Raw genomic sequence first — 16,226 nt, 5'->3', positions numbered from 1 at the left:
CTATGTATCTCTTCATCTGTATTCTTTGCAATATCCTTTATAATAAATAGGTAAATATAAGTCAACTTCCCCGAGTTCTGTGAGCCACTCTAAGGAATAACCCAAAGAAAGCATCCCAATTTGAAGCTGGTTGGTCAAACATTCCAGAGACTGGACTTGCACTGCTGGGAAGGAGGGAGTGGTCTTGTGGGACTGAGCCTTCAACACGTGGGATCTGAAGCTATCTCCAGCTAAATATCGGAGTTTAAATGAAGGACACCTAGCTGGTGTTCTGCAAAATTGACTGCTTGTTATGTGGGGAGAAAGTTACAGAAGTCTTCTGTATTGACTGCTGTTCAGTGTTAAGTGAGAAAATAGGAAAAAGCACTTTGTATGATTTTCCACACACAAAAAGGGGACAGCTCGTAAAATTTCACCCTGGTAATAACCCACACATCTGCTATGGCCAAGGAGGACTTCTCTCCACCCTCAAATATGTCAAGGACTCTGTCTCTATCTGAAGCCACAGAACAGGGCTTCAGCTAAAAGCAGGCATATTCTGCCTCTCCATCGATCTGGCCAGCTATCATACATCCTCTAAAGGCTGTCAAAGGACCAGGAATAAAGACTTTTTCACAGTGAGCTGCACATTTTATGTAATTAGGTTTTTCATTCATGATGCAACATTCACTGCTAGCAAAGATATGATGGGCCTCATAAAGAAAAAAAAAGAATAATTTTTAATGAATATTTCCCAGCTTAAAGTGCAAATATATGTCAAAATCAATAGTAATGTTCAGATATACTTAATGTCCAGGAACCTTACAATGTGCCAGGGACCACCAAGCCCTTCTATTTTTTGCTCTATGTGACACAGGGCAGGTATGACTCTTCAGCTTCTTAGAGAAGTGGGCGGAGCTAGGATTCACCACTGACAAGGACTTCGGCTGGGTGTAGTGGCTCACATCTGTAATCCCAGCACTTTGGGAAACCAAAGCAGGCAGACTGCCTGAGCTCAGGAGTTCAAGACCAGCTCAGGCAACATGGCAAAACCTTGTGTCTACTAAAAAGACAAAAAATTAGCCAGGCATGGTGGCATACACCTGTGGTCCCAGCTTACTAAGGAGGCTGAGGCAAGAAAATTGCTTGAACTTGAGAGATGGAAGTTGTAGTGAGCCAAGATCGCCCCACTGCAGGGCGATAGACAGAGTGACACCCTGTCTCAAAAAAAAAAAAGAAAGAAAAAAGAAAAGGAAAAGAAAAAACAGAGGACTTCAGCTACCTCCTTCCTAGTAAATGGTCTTAAATGGTTGAGAATGTCTTAAGAAAAAAAAGAAACACTTTCTTAAAGGAGAAACAATATCCTGCACTCTGCTACCCTCCCCTATCTGGTGACCTTGTGGGTGGCATCAGAAAGCTCCAACTGGGTTCCGTGTCCTCCCAGGGAGACTGTGAGGCCCTGTCAGGGCTCCCAACGAGCCTCCTAGACCTTTGGCAGCAAAGAAAAAGCAGCAATTCTTGTGAGGAAGGGCCGAGGTGCTGCTGCCCTCTTAGACACAAGCTGGGAAAAGAATTCCAAACAATTTAGAAACAGGGGCTGTTGACCAAGGCAGGGGCTTTCTCTAACAGACAAACTTGCAAGGATATCTGTTGATGGTCTCTGAAATACTCAGGCTTCAGGAAAAAGAAAAAAGCTAATAAAATAATAAAATACCACACCTGTTATCCCAGCACTTTGGGAGGCCAATGCAGGACGATCACTTGAGGCCAGAGTTCAGCAACAGCCTGGCCAACATGGCAAAACACTGTCTCTATTAAAAATACAAAATGAGCCAGTCATGGTGGCGTACACCTAGAATTCCAGCTACTTGGGTAGCTGAGGCATGAGAATTGCTTGAACCCAGGAGGCAGAGGTTGGGGTTGGAATGAGCTGAGATCGCACCACTGCACTCCAGCCTGGGTTACAGAGTGAGACTCTGTCTCAAGATAAAAAAAAAAAAAAAAAAAGAAATCCTCATGATATGGTTTGGCTGTGTCCCCACCCAAATCTCAACTTGAATTGTATTTCCCAGAATTCCCATGTGCTGTGGGAGGGACCCAGGAGGAGGTAATTGAATTATGGGAGGCCAGTCTTTCCCTTGCTATTCCCGTGATAATAAGTCTCATAAGATCTAATGGGTTTATCTGGAGTTTTCACTTTTGCTTCTTCCTCATTTTCCTCTTGGTGCCGCCATGTAAGAAGTACCTTTCACCTCCTGCCATGATCCTGAGGCCTCCCCAGCCATGTGGAACTGTAAGTCCAATTAAACCTCTTTTCTTCCCAGTCTCGAGTATGTCTTTATCAGCAACATGAAAATGGACTAATACACCTCACTAGGGCCAGGTGTGGTGGCTCACATCTGTAATCCCAGCACTCTGGGAAGCCGAGGTGGACAGATCACTTGAGCTCAGGTATTTGAGACCAACCTGGGCAACATGGTGAGACCCTCGTCTCTAAAGAATAAATAAATAAATAAATAAATAAATAAATAAATAAATAAATAAATAATCATCATTAGGAGAAAAGTCACTGGAGGTGCCTCCAAGAAATCACTTTCTAGGCTAACTGGGCTACGCATCTCACCTAAGCAAGGCTTTGGAGACCGAAACTAATGGTTCCAACCGTGAAACAGCCCATGATGCATGGGCCATGAAGCAGGACTCCAGCAGTGCCAGTGAGCACAAAGCTCCTGCTATTCCAGATGAACACCTGGACTTCCATCACTTTGCCACACTTGGCTTTGTACACCTCAGATCCCCATTTTTTGCTTTTCCCCTCAACCACAGGACTGGATGTAAACATTCAAACATCTCCTCTCCCAGCAAACACCTGCCATGATTCCATCCCAGGAGCAAGCCCCAAACACATACCACCCTCCACGGCACATCCTGTTCTTTCTTTTCTTTTCTTTTTTTTTAAGACTTAGTCTTGCCCTGTTGCCCAAGCTGGAATGCAGTGGTACAATCTCGGCTCACTGTAACCTCTGCCTCCTAGGTTCACAGGATTTTGGCCTCAGCCACCCAAGCAGCTGGGATAACAGGCACCCACCACCACACCCAGCTAAGTTTTGTGTTTTTAGTAGAGAAGGGGTTTCACCACGTTGGCCAGGCTGGTCTCAAACTCCTGACCTCAAGTGATCCACCCGCCTCAGCCTCCCAAAGTGCTGGGATTACAGGCGTGGCCCACCGCGCCCAGCCACATTCTGTTATTTCTAGAACCTGAGTTTTGTTTTGTTCTCACTCTTTTTTGCATAGTTTGCATGCTCTACTTTCCAAACTTTCCTTCTCAATTTGTCAATTTTCTTGTTTCCAGCTTGTTAAGACCGAACTAACGCACATGCAAATGCAACTAAAACAGGATCATTTGTTACCTTCTGAGCTTCTCACTCAAACCTGAAGAAATGTGTCTGTGATCAGTTCACAATCATTTCTTAAGGCCAGATATGGATGTTAGAGGTCGAGGTGGGAGGGTTGTCAAAACAAGGAAAAATAACATTAAACTGTTAAAGGTTTAGACTCACTACAGAAAAAAAAATAAATAAATAAAAATAAAAATAAAAAATAAAAAAACCTTATTCTCATAAATTACATACTGACAATTGAAAGGATCCTCAGTAACTAGAAATGCCTTTAGAAATCCAGTTCTAACATCATATCATCAGGTATTACTTAGAACTATTTTATGCTAAGTGATAAATGAAGTACATGAACTTGTACAATTCTGTCAAAATTTTAAATGTGTTTGAATGAAGACAACAAAGTGTAAAGTGGGATTTATTATTCAAGGCAAACAAACCTTTCTGTACCTTCCAAGAGAGCTGTGACAGGGACTGGGCCGGGTGTGGTGGCTCATGCCTATAATCCCAGCACTTTGGGAGGTCAAAGCAGGAGGATCACTTGAGCCCAAGAGTTCAAGACCAGCCTGGACAACATGGTGAAACCTTGTCTCTACAAAAAAAATTAAAAATCAAAAAAAATTAGCTGGGCATAGTGGTGCACATCTGCAGTCCCAGCTACTCAGGAGGCTGAAATGGGAGAACTGCTTGAGCCTAGGAGATGGAGGCTACAGTGGACCATGATGATGCCACTGCACTCCAGCCTGGGTGACAGAGCAACTTTGTCTCAAAACAAAACAAAACAAAAACAGGCTGAGTAGGCCCACAGAATGGCCACTTTATTTTCTAGATGAGATGACCAGGCAAAGCCTCCCAGCCACCACCCTACCAGCCACACCTTCCCCACTCCAGCCCCAGCCCTAAAAACCTGTTTTGAAATTGTTTTAATGAATAATTCATTTTACTAAGAAATCAGGGAGCTGGTGCACATTAGATAACTATTGTTAACCACACTGAGTCAATAAAATTCTAACCAACAGCAAAAAAACTGCAAGTTTGAGGTGGCCTGGGGAAGTAGCACCATGAGCAAGGCAGAAATTGTCAGGCCTTCTGAAATACCCTGAGAGCTTCAGAGTCTCCACGTAAAAAGCCATATATATTCAATATGAAAGAGAATACTCACTTTTCTACAGTTAGTTCCCTTAATTCAAATATTTCATTTCCATTCTGAAAACTGAATCATTGTTTTTGCCTATGTAACAACCATAATACCCCTCTTGGAAAGAGTACATCAGTCATCATTGGGGAACTGGCCAGGAATAGGCCCAGGACTCAGACCAGGCCAATCAAAGCCCCACAGTCCCGCAGTCCAGCAGCTACATCAATGATATGTGAAGAATCCAGACTGGACCACCTGTAGACCTCTCTAGACGATTCCTAAAACTTCTGGGAAACCAGCAGGATTGCTAAGCTGCTGGAAGACACCACACGGCCCGAGCCAGAGTTTACCTATGATTGAAGCAGCCACAGAAGAAAGCAAGAAGCCAAGAAGAGGAGAAGGCACAAGACACAACAGCACGTGGTCTGCACCTCTAGGTCTACCTGTGCATGAAGCCTTTTATCCCCTGGAATTCTCATGCTGTAACCTACAGCAATGCGTGCTTTTGACACCCGCAACTGCAAACCCTGTGCACGAAGCACCTGAGAGAACCAGACAGAGGTAGAAAGGCAGCAACAGCTAAACAACGAAGAGCATGGGCACTCCCCTGAACCTCCAACAGGGCCTCAAGTAGGAGTGCAGAGACATCAGCCAGGCTCTCCTCAGTCACAGGTGACCCACAGCCCCAGACTGACCAAGGAAAAACCACATCCTTCTCAGGAGGGCTCAGCACTCCCTGTGAATGAGGCACCCCCAACCAGTCTGGGATTATCTGCTCTTTTTTTTGAGAGTAACTCATGACGTGAACCATAAAATAACAGCTGGATCCCCATACATGCAGGGGACAAGCTGGGGGAAAAATTTCTGGCATACTTGAAAACACAATCAGAATTCAAATGAGGGTAGAGACTGGAAAGAGACTAAACAAAATAGCAAACAGAACAAAACTGGAAAAAACATTTCCAAGGCTAGGGTTATGCCCCAGGAGGCAAGAAGTATTCCATAAAAATGTATTCTGAGAGCTTGAGGAGCTGGGTGGGGAAATTCTTTCCAAATCTAGAGTTCCCCATCATGGGAGACAGATAGAGGCTTCTCAAAGTTCCAAGCAGACGTGAAGGCACACGCCTCTGTGCCCGATGCCTCTGCGCCACCCAGGCGTGGCTGACCATGCGCTGAGAGGATGCTCACCTTTCAGCTGGGGTCTACATCAAGTCCGTAAGGAAACTACAGGTAGTGGCTTTTCAGCAGCCATGACTGAAGATCAAGCTCGGCTGTCTGGGAACTATCTCTCCACTCCCCGCCCCAAACCTTACAGTCACAGGTCAATCAATATTGACGGGAAAATCCAGTCCCAATCAATAAACATGAGTGAATTAATTGACCTGAACATTTTCACCTTGGATAGCAGCTCCACCTATGTATGTCTGACAGCCTCCTATGTTTCTACACATACTTTATTTTTGTAAAAGCATATGACAGAGAATGCTTGGGAAAGGGGTACACCCCACCTTTTCCATAGTGTTCTACCAGTGTGGTCCCTCAACCAGAGGGAATCTGTTTAAAAATCCAGTCATTCTGGGAGCAGAGCTGAGGGACTGCCACTCTCTTAGCCCCCATGGGGACTTCTAGGCATGCTGGAGTCAGTGTCATGGTCCACTGCAGGACATGTGAATGTGTGCAATACTCCACAATCCTCAATTCACTGGCTTTATCTTTCCTGAGGTGCAGACCATGAGTGAGGAAACATCTCTATCTTCCTACTGGAGAAAGGGTATGATGATCATTACAAGGAGGCTCAGTTGGGGTAGCTGAGACCACAGTTCACATGACCAAACCTCACAGGCTCTCCAGAAGACAACAGGCCAGTTAGGACAATATGGACAGTGCCACATTCTTTTCAACAGTCATCATTTCAGCCAAAAGAGAAAAGACTACTATGACTGTTTCAGCCACCCTAGCAATAACTTAAAGCCTAATAACGGCTGCTCATCCTATAAAGAAATGAAAAGAAAAAAAATCCTTTATTTCCCTCATACCAGAAAAACTGTGAGATTCAGCCAAAAAAGAAACATCATCTTCACTAACTGAAAGTGGGCATCTATATTCTGATGACTTCTTGTTGGTTAGAGAAATCATATTTTATATCAGCTGGGCAGGGTGCTACACACTTATAATCCCAGCTACTCAGGAAGCTGAGGCAGGAGGATCACTCGAGCCCAGGAGTTCAACTTTGGCCTGGGCAACCTAGCAAGACTCTGTCTATAAAAATGAACAGCTTTTTGTAGTAAAAAAATTTGTCAGTCTCCAACAAGTAGGCTAAAAAAAAAGACCTTTATACTCATACTTACAGAATTCTGGGGCTGGGCGAGGTGGCTCATGCCTGTAATCCCAGCACTTCGGGAGGCCAAGGTGGGCGGATCATGAGGTCAGGAGTTCGAGACCAGTCTGGCCAATATGGTAAAAACCCACCTCTACTAAAAATATAAAAAATTAGCCAAGCAGGGTGGCAAGGGCGCCTGTTGTCCCAGTTACTTGGAAGCGGGGGGCAGGAGAATCACCTGAACCTGGGAGGCAGGGGCTGCAGTGAGCTGAGGTCGCACCACTGCACTCCAGCTTGGGCAACAGAGGGAGACTCCATCTCAAAAAAAAAAAAAAAAAAAAAAAAAAAAAAAGAATTCTGAAGAAAAACAAACATTTCAGACTTGACTTCTGGATGGTAGAACAGGAAAAGGTAAATGGCCCATGTCCTCACTTGTCTCCCCTGGGACGTTCTTCTAAGGAAGGAAGATCCCTGCCGGTATCAGTTAACCTACTGCCAGGGAGGAGCCAGGAAGGGCTGACTGCATAGGAAGAACCCCCTAAGCTGGTCCACACCATCCTTCAGGGGAATAGGAGGTCCACCCTCAAGGAGCCACCCAGGCAGCTTCCCCCAGGATCTGAGAGCCACTGGAACAAACACAGCAGAGCTCAAATTAGATGTCACCTGGCCTCCCAGAACTTGATATATACTTAATTTTCTAAAAGCAGAAATCAAGTACCAAAACACACACAAGGAATTTAATTTCTTGCTATCAACATGCCCCTACCATTTAGTCTCTGGGAAGAGCAGCCTGTGGGTGCAGATTACATGAGCAGGTGGGGAAATGCAGTCATTTTTAAAGACTGTGTGAAGGAAAAAAGGGGTCTGGAGGTCTGGTTTGGCTGTTCCTGCCAATCCAGGAAAACAGGGGTATGGCAAGGAGCTGCACCTCTCCCTCAGGGTAGAGGATCAAACACTGACTGCACAAGGGCAGGCAGCAACACTCCATAAAGGCAAGTGAGAATTCTTGAATGTTCCCCTACCTCTCCTATTCCTCAGAACAGCATTCTTTTAAAAGTCATGCCAAAATGCAAATAACGTGGTGTGGTAGAGAGAAGAGACTGGAATCCAGGGACCAGGGCCAATACTGTGACCGGTCTGTGGCACCAAGAAGCCAGTACCCAGGGTCCTTGTTTCTAAAATGATGAGATTAAATCAGATGCTCGCCCCAAACCCTTCAGTCCCAAAGGCCCCCATTCTGACCAGTGGTTCAATTCCCTGCCATCTCCATGGTGTCCTGAGGAACTCAAGCTTCTGATCAGCCCAGCCACAGGTCACCAACTGAGGGAGTGGAATTCCAGCCATAGCCAAGCAGCAGATGTTTTTGCTGGCCTGTGGAGTTTCGTGGTGGGCAGAAAAGTAGGGCTTCCCTTCAGCCTTTGGAAACGTGAAAAGCAGCCTTCAGAACCCTTCCCTCCTCTGAGGATGACACCTGTGACCCTTAGGCAGAGATTCCCCATTTCTAACATACTGTGGCTCTGCTAGAGAAAACACTCGCTGACAGGAGACGACTAAGCCAACCAGAGACTCGGTACGGCGAACAGGAGCCTCTGATGGCTTTCACCCCCACCCCTCAGGACAGGCTGAGCTATGGATTGCCATTTGATCAGTATAATTTTCCAGCTTGAGACATCTGAAAAACATGCAGAGCTGCATGGGAAAATCTACATTCCCATGATCTTGTGCTTAATTTAGACCTGGCTGGTGGCTGTGGTGGTGCTAACTGCTGGGCTGTCGCCATCTCACGAGGAGCCTGCGAGACTGTGGAAGTAAAGGCGGGGCAGTGGATCCTCTCAGGCAGGCCTTGCTGACTTCTGGTTTCAGGCACAGTAGTGACATAACTATTTTCTCAAAGGGAGCTCCAGATGCTGGCCAAGGAACAGGTATTTTTACACTGTGCACTTACAAGTGCAAGACCACAGCTTCAAGAAAACTGAGTGGTTTGCTCACCTCTGCCCTCCAACCTGTGCCTCCAGGAGGTCACATCTTACTCTTCCGACAGCAGCTTCGAGGAACAAGGCAGATTTCTGAGGGAGTTACTTGCAGGGACCTGGTGCTAGTGATGGCTGATGCCCGCTGAGCCTCGTCCAAGCAGCACTGTGGGATGGGTGGTAAGCCAGGGCCACTGAGACCACAAGGGCAGGCTCACCACAGCTGAAGCTCAAAGGATGAGCCCCTTCACCCCAAAGGTGGGCCCTGGGGCAGGGCAAGCCCTGAGGGTTAACTCTTTACATGTCACCCACATGCTGCATTCTCGTTTCCGGTCACTTTCCCTATGACCAGAACCAGCTCCTGCCTTGCACGTATCTACCCACCTGCCATTCCTCCCACCCAGCATCCTTCCCATATCTGTCACTAGACTGGCTCCTTGCCACTCAGATCACATGGTCTCCTCAGAACCCACCAGGTACTCTCTATCAATGTCACCAGCTGTCATCTGGAACAGAGCTCCTCCTCTATCTGACATTTCTTATGTGCCTGTTTATCTGTTTCTCTCCTGCTCCCGCACCACCCCTGAGAGCAGGGCACAGCCTGTCTTTTTGCCACTGTCTAGAACAGTGCCTGGCACACAGTGAGCCCTCAACGAACATCTTCCATGCAACACAGAAGCAAAAAATACGAACACTGTTAAAGATACCCATTATCCCTCTACTCGGAGACTGCCAGAGTTCACACCTGGAGGCTGTTCTCCCAGTTCTTGTTTCCCTTTTGGTCTCCATCTCTTGAGATAAAGGGCAGCTGCTGTACATGTGCCTCATAATAAACTACCTGGGAACGGGAACAGCCCTACCTGGTGCTTAACACATGCTCCACGCAAACCAGCACCTGCCAAAGCCCAGGCACCACAGGGCCTGAGAAGCCACTCAATGCCCCTGACAGCTGGACTCAGGAGCAACACCAGCAGCCTGGGCAGCAGCCTAGGGCTGAAACATGCAGTTCTCACTCCAGCCACAGGGATTATGTCCTACCTTTCCAGCTGCATGGTCTGAGGCAAGGTGAGCTTTCCTGAGCTTCTGTTTCCACACCTCTAAAATGGAGGTAACAGGTGCTGCTCAGCATGTTTGTGAGGGTTGGTAAGAGTAGGACTGGCAAATAAGAGGTGTCCAAATACCTCTCCCATGTCTTGCCAAGGTGCATGTCTTGTCAAGGGAGAGGGACACTTCTCTGGTCTTTTCTTTTTGAGAGGTTGTCTCACTCTGTCACCCAGTGGCATAATCTTGGCTCACTGCAACCTCCGCCTCTCAGGTTCAAGTGGTTCTCCTGCCTCAGCCTCCCGAGTAGTTGGGACTACAGGCGCGTGCCACCATGCCCAGCTAATTTTTTGTATTTTCAGCAGAGATGGGGTTTCACCATGTTAGCCAGGATGGTCTTGATCTCCTGACCTCGTAATCCACCTGCCTTGCCTTCCAAAGCGCTGGGATTACAGGCGTGAGCCACCACGCCCGGCCTACAGGGACATTTCTCAGCAGGTTCCTGAGGACAGCTCGGCAGGAGATGAAAGCCCACAGAAGAATCCCCTTAAGGACATACTGGGTGGAAATCACCTTCCAGCGGGGAGGGTAGTATTGTCCACAAGCATCTCTCTCCAGACTACACAAACAACTTGTTAAAAACAGTCAGCAATCTTGCCTACTCTTTTCCTCTGCAGCTGGCATTTCCAAGGAAAGTCTCAGATGTGTTCTTTGATACTAAAGAGCCATAAGAAAGAGAAGGGGCTCTCTAAGCAGAGGCTAGTGAATACTAACTGAGGTCACATGTGTCCACTGATTGAATCTTCATAACAATCCTATGGAGGAGTCATTCTTCTTATTCATATCTTACAGAGGAGGAAAGTGAGGCAAAAGAGAGATTAAGTCACTTTCCCAAGGCTCCACTGCCAGCAAGTGGTGAGACTAGGATTTGATCTCAGACTCTGACTTCTGCTCCCATCCTCTTAATCCCTATTCTTATTCCCACTCTTTGTGGCTTTAGAGAAATTCACGGATCAAAGTCTTAAGAACAAGGAATTTTCCTTTGCTGAACCTGCAGACCTAAAAAGGTCCCTCTTGTCTAGATGTCTGAGGCCAAAAGACGGCACAGAAACAACTGTTTTCCGACCTCATGTTCTGTGGCCATAACAGATCCTTTCCCCAGCCACTCACCAAGTCAAGCAGGCAGAAGCAAAGACGCTACAGCTAGAAGGGCCTTGGAAGTCACCCACATGCAGATGCCGGGACCCAGAGCTGTTCAGTGCTAAGCCAGGATCAGAACCTGGCATTCCCAGCACCCTTCACTGCAGCCAGCAAACGGGAAAAGGCTTTAACACTATTCAAAGAAAACTTTACCTTGAAATGTGGAAGGTTCTACACACTGGCAATACAACGGTGTCAGTCAGGGTAGAGGTCCAAAATAACAACAAAGAAACTCTAAAACTATTCTTAAAGACATGTTCTTTAGAACTCACATCCTCAGGAAATGATGCCTCTTTGGCTACTAACAGTGTCACACTGACTTTAATACCCTGAGAAATCTGCACTGTTCCTTTGAAATAGCTGTTGTCATCTGAAATACCACTCAGGAAAAAAAGCCTCTTCATGTTGAAAGGTAAACTTCCTTTTTTGGTGCAGAGTAAAAATATTACTTCCCTCTTTCCTCCTCTGCTGGAGACATTCCCAGTGTTTTATTTACTGTGCAACACTGACTGGATACATTAGGAGGAAATGTTCCTTCCTAACTCTTAAATGTCAGAGTCCACCCCACAGAAGGCATGAGCCAGCCCTAATGTTTTCTTGCTGTTCCTCTGTTTTCTTAAATATTTTCTTATGTAACATTAGGCAAATATAAAAGAATATGTGCAAACCACATGTGAGGACAAACAAAATGAGTCCCCATGACTCCACAGCCCCCTCAAAGCCTGGAACATGACCACCATGTCCAGCCACCTGGCTCCCCGTCACTTCCCTCTCCCCACCTCCTTGACCCCCCAAGGCAAACAGCCCTAGTACTGGGTTTTCAGTCCCTCACTTTTTAAAAAAGAACACACTTATATCACACACTAGTAAAACTGAACAGTATGCCGCCTTCCCCAGCCCGCCTGGGGCATTCTATACTGCTTCTGAGGTTCTCTCTGTTGCTATGCACAGCTGGCTGCCACTCACCCACTGTCACCGCTGTGTACCATGTGATCTTGCCAATATTTAACAATGTGCCTACCCGTGTTCCTGTCCATGGACATCTGGGTTATCTCCAGATTTTTGCTACTGTGAAAAATGCTTCTATAGCCATGCATGTCTCTCAGGACACATGGGCCAGTTTTCTAGAATCTGTTCCTAGAACAGCTCATTCATAGGATATACAAATTATCTCTGCAGTATATTTTTAAAATATTTTTGCCTGATTTAAAACATCGTTTGGTCATTACAAAGATGTATTAAGGCCGGGTGCAGTGGCTCATGCCTATAATCCCAACACTTCTGGGAGTGGGAGACTGAGATGGAGGATCGCATGAGCCCAGGAGTTTGAGGCTGCAGTGAGCCATAATCATGCCACTATACTTCAGTCCGGACAACACAGCCAGACCCTGCCTCAAAAAAAAAGGATGTATTCATACTTTAGTTGGCACAGGTTTGACAAGTATTTTTCACACACTCACTGTGTATCCATGTCCCCATGCCAGCAGCCACCGAGGTCTGGACAAGCACAGATGTGGCATCCAGTCTGGGCTGGGGGGCAACAAAATGACTCCAAACTGGGTGCTCCAGGCAGCTACTGAGAAGACGAGGACAGACTGGGGGACATCAAGGGCACTGCCATGACGAATGAGAGGGATGAGCGTCTGAGTAAGGAAGAGGCCTCTGCAGGCAAAGTGAGAACCTTCAGGGAGAGACACCTGTCACTAAGGTAGCTGGGAACGCAGAGGCTGCGGCAGGCTGAGGCTGCACCAACAGGGCCTCACTAGGCACACCAGAGATCTGCACTTGCCAACATGGGTTGTTCACCTTCAAGATTTTTGCCATTTCCTCTCGACAGTAACAATGACTAACACTTACAGAGCATCCACTATGTGCAGGCACTGTCTCAGGAATTATCCCATTCATTCCTTACTATAAAAGCTGCTCTACTGTTTGCTTCATATTTTTCTTCATATCCAATTTACTTTTAAATTAAAATACTCATGTTAAGTAACATATAAAATCAAGTATTATTGCTACGGCATATGGGGGGATCTTTTTGTTTTGTTTCTACTGAGATACAATTCACATAGCATCAAATTCACTATTTTAAAGTAAACAATCAGTGCAGTTTTTTTTTTAGCATATTCACAATGTTGTGCAATCATCACTATAATTCCAAAACATTTTCAACACTCCAAAAATAAGCCCCATATCCATTAGTAGTCACCACCCATGTCCTCACCCCCAACCCGTTAACCACAAATCTACTCTCTATGGATTTGCCTACTCTAGACATTTCATATAAATGAAATCATATAATATGTGAACTTCTGTGTCTGGCTTCTTTCACTTATGTGAAAGGTTCAATGTTTTCAAGGTTAATCCATGTTGCATTATGTACCAATATTCTATGACTTTTTATGGCTAAATAATATTCCATTGTATAGATGGACCACATTTTGTTTACGCGTTCATTAGTTGATGGACATTCGGGTTGTTTCTAGTTTTTGTGGCTATCGTGCCATGAAGAATATTCATATATTCATATTCATAATGCTGATATGAACATCTATGCACAAATGTTTGTGTGGACATGTTTTCAGTTCTCCTGGGTATATATAGAGGAGTGAAACTGCTGGGTCATATGGTAACTATAGGTTTTAATTTTTCAGGACCTACCAAAATACTATGGCATTTTTAAGATAAAGATTAAAACTAAGAACATTCAATTGTATGTCACTTAAAATTATTTTGGGAAATACTGGGGAAGGTGAAGCTCCTAGGTTGATTTTTTATTTTTGTTTGGAGCAGGGAACTCATGTTGTCAGGATGGCACTTCTGAATCTTCATCAAGCAGCAGTGGGAGAAAGGATCGGGGCAGAGGCGGGAGGAGGAAGACAGAAAGATGACTGAGAAGCCACACAGGCATGGTGAGTCCAGAGCCTGAAGCTGGCAGCAGGGGAATGGGAAAGGCAGGCGACGGACGTAAACACAAGTGGGAACACGAACCCTGACAAACAAATGTCAGTGTGGGTGGGGTAGAAGGGGTGGAATAGCCAGGAGGACGGAGGCACCTTTAACAGAAAGAGAAGGTGGAGAGGTTCCAGATGAAGGCAGGAGGCAGCATACTTAGTTTTATTTCAAACAAGCATGACTGGAGGTGCTTCAGGACAAGCCTGAAGAATGAAAACAGCCAAGTGGCAGCTGGCGCCTAGGATCAGGGCACAGGAAGGGCACTGTGGCCAACATATTCATCTCAGAGGAACGTGTGAGAGGCCCCAGGGAGAAAGAGAGCAGAGAAGATGTGGACAAGAATGCAATTAAGGAGGCAAACAGCCATCAGCGAAGTCCAAGAAAGGGCCAAAAGCAGGGTGAAGACACAAGAGAACCACCCAGTCAGCACCAGAGAAGCAGAGAATGGACAGGTCATGCTTTTCTGCCACATGCAGAGCAGTGCATTCTCCTTCTAATGACCACCAACAAACAGTTCAGACGCCTTTGTGTGAGGCCATATGTAACTTCCTAGACATTTTTTTTTTCTGAGACAGGGTCTCGCTGTCACCCAAGATGGAGTATAGTAGCACAATCATAGCTGATTGCAGCCTGGACCTCCCAGGCACAAGTGATTCTCTTGTCTCACCCTCCTAAATAGCTGAGGCTACATGTGTGCACCACCAAGCCGAGCTAATTATTTTATTTTTTGTAGAGATGGGGTCTCCCTATGTTGGCCAGGCTGGTCTTGAACTCCTGGGCTCCAGCAATCCTCCTGTCTCAACCTCCCCAAGTGCTGAGATTGTATAAGCTACCATGCCTGGTCACTAGACCTTCTTGGTCACTGGTATACACCTCTGCACCATGCCGCCTTCCCCTCCAGTTTCAGGATAAAACTGAACCCATCACCCTCAGTCCCACACCTGCCCCCTTCCCCTTCCCTCCAGGGATGCTCTGCCCAGGATCCACCACCTGCTGCTCAGCTGACTGAGCCAGAGGCCTTGGAGCTTGCCTGGGCTTCCGGCTTTCCCTTCACCCTCCCTCCTTCCTCCCACGACCTCTGGACTGCAGGCTCTCAAGGGACAGAGACCCCGACTGTCTCCTTGCTGCTGCATGCTGGGCCTGGCATGGTGCCTGGCACACATCTGCTGCAGGAATGAATGACTCCACAGGGCACCGAGTCTGGCCCCACCTGCTCCCCCTTTCTCCCTCCCTTCCTCCAAGCTGTCTGATCCTCTCTACACCCTTACTAAACCACAAATGCACTCACTGAACATAAAACATGGCCTATCAATATTGATAACAGTTTTAAAATAACTATTTGGCAAAATGAAAAGATCACTGCTCTACCCAGCACCTTTTAGTCACCTTGCTGAACCTCAGTTTAGTTTCCTCATTTGTAAAATGGAAATGGCAGCCTTTGAAGATCAACAAGATAAGAAACATTAGCGAGCTGTGGGAAATCAGACTGCACCTTCTGCTTCTACTACAGGTTTCCCCATGTGCCTCAGGCTTTTTATGGGCCCTCTTCAGGGCCCACTGGACCCTTGATCACACCTCTCCCAAAGAAAAGCAAAAATGGGAACAAGCTGACATCCCAACAGGAGGGGAATTTTTGAGTCTACTTCACACTAAATTTAACAGCATAAACAAACTGGAGTTCGCATACCATATAATTTTTTTAATTCCTAAAAGATTAGAAGTATGCTACCAAATGTCAAAACACAAAAACCAAAAGGAAATCAAAGTTGTTATTTTCCTTTTGGTTTTATCTCCATTGGGCAAATGCTTTTTGTTCAAGCAATGTTTACACTGCCATTGTCTTGCTTTGTTTAGAAAAATAATAATAAAGGGGCTCGTTTCCAGCACTGACAACTAAGTGCATGTGCAGATCTGCCCGTGGCTCCTTTGCTCAGAAACTGCTCCACTTTAGAACTTTGCGCCGAGAGGCCGAGGAAGAACTGTTTACTTGCCCTCAGAATGTACACTGGCTACATCTGTGTCCCTAACCCCCCTCCTCGCTCCAGCCCGCTTTCCTTCAGCCACCACAGGGATAACCAGGCCAAGAGAACAGGGATGTTCTTCAGCACAGTAATGCTTCACAAGAAAAACATAAACCCAAGGCCTCAAGAAGGACAGCTGTGGTCACTCAGTGACTGCAGGCTCAGCTACTGCTGGTCAAATGCGCCAAGGTGACAGCTGTAATTTAC

General features: G+C 46.2%; 1 protein-coding gene across 5 annotated transcripts in view; it reads right to left on the bottom strand.

The window, feature by feature from the left end:
* Nucleotides 1-16,226, bottom strand: part of EPN2 (epsin 2) — a 94,106-nt gene that overhangs the window by 51,500 nt on the left and 26,380 nt on the right. Inside the window, exon 1 of one of the 5 annotated variants that reach the window (XM_012472062.3) lies at nucleotides 8,822-9,504. The exons of the other annotated variants lie outside the window; for them this stretch is intronic. The gene's annotated coding sequence lies outside the window, so the exon portion shown is untranslated. Of the gene's footprint in view, nucleotides 1-8,821; nucleotides 9,505-16,226 lie in introns of those variants that run through there. 5 annotated transcript variants of the gene reach the window in all.

Source organism: Aotus nancymaae, unplaced genomic scaffold (genome assembly GCF_030222135.1).
Source record: "Aotus nancymaae isolate 86718 unplaced genomic scaffold, 86718_ANA_hifiasm-v0.15.2.pri h1tg000018l, whole genome shotgun sequence".
NCBI classification, from domain to species: Eukaryota; Metazoa; Chordata; class Mammalia; order Primates; family Aotidae; genus Aotus; species Aotus nancymaae.
Note: the sequence above shows the minus strand (reverse complement) of the source record. Positions and strands in the feature narration are given on the sequence as shown.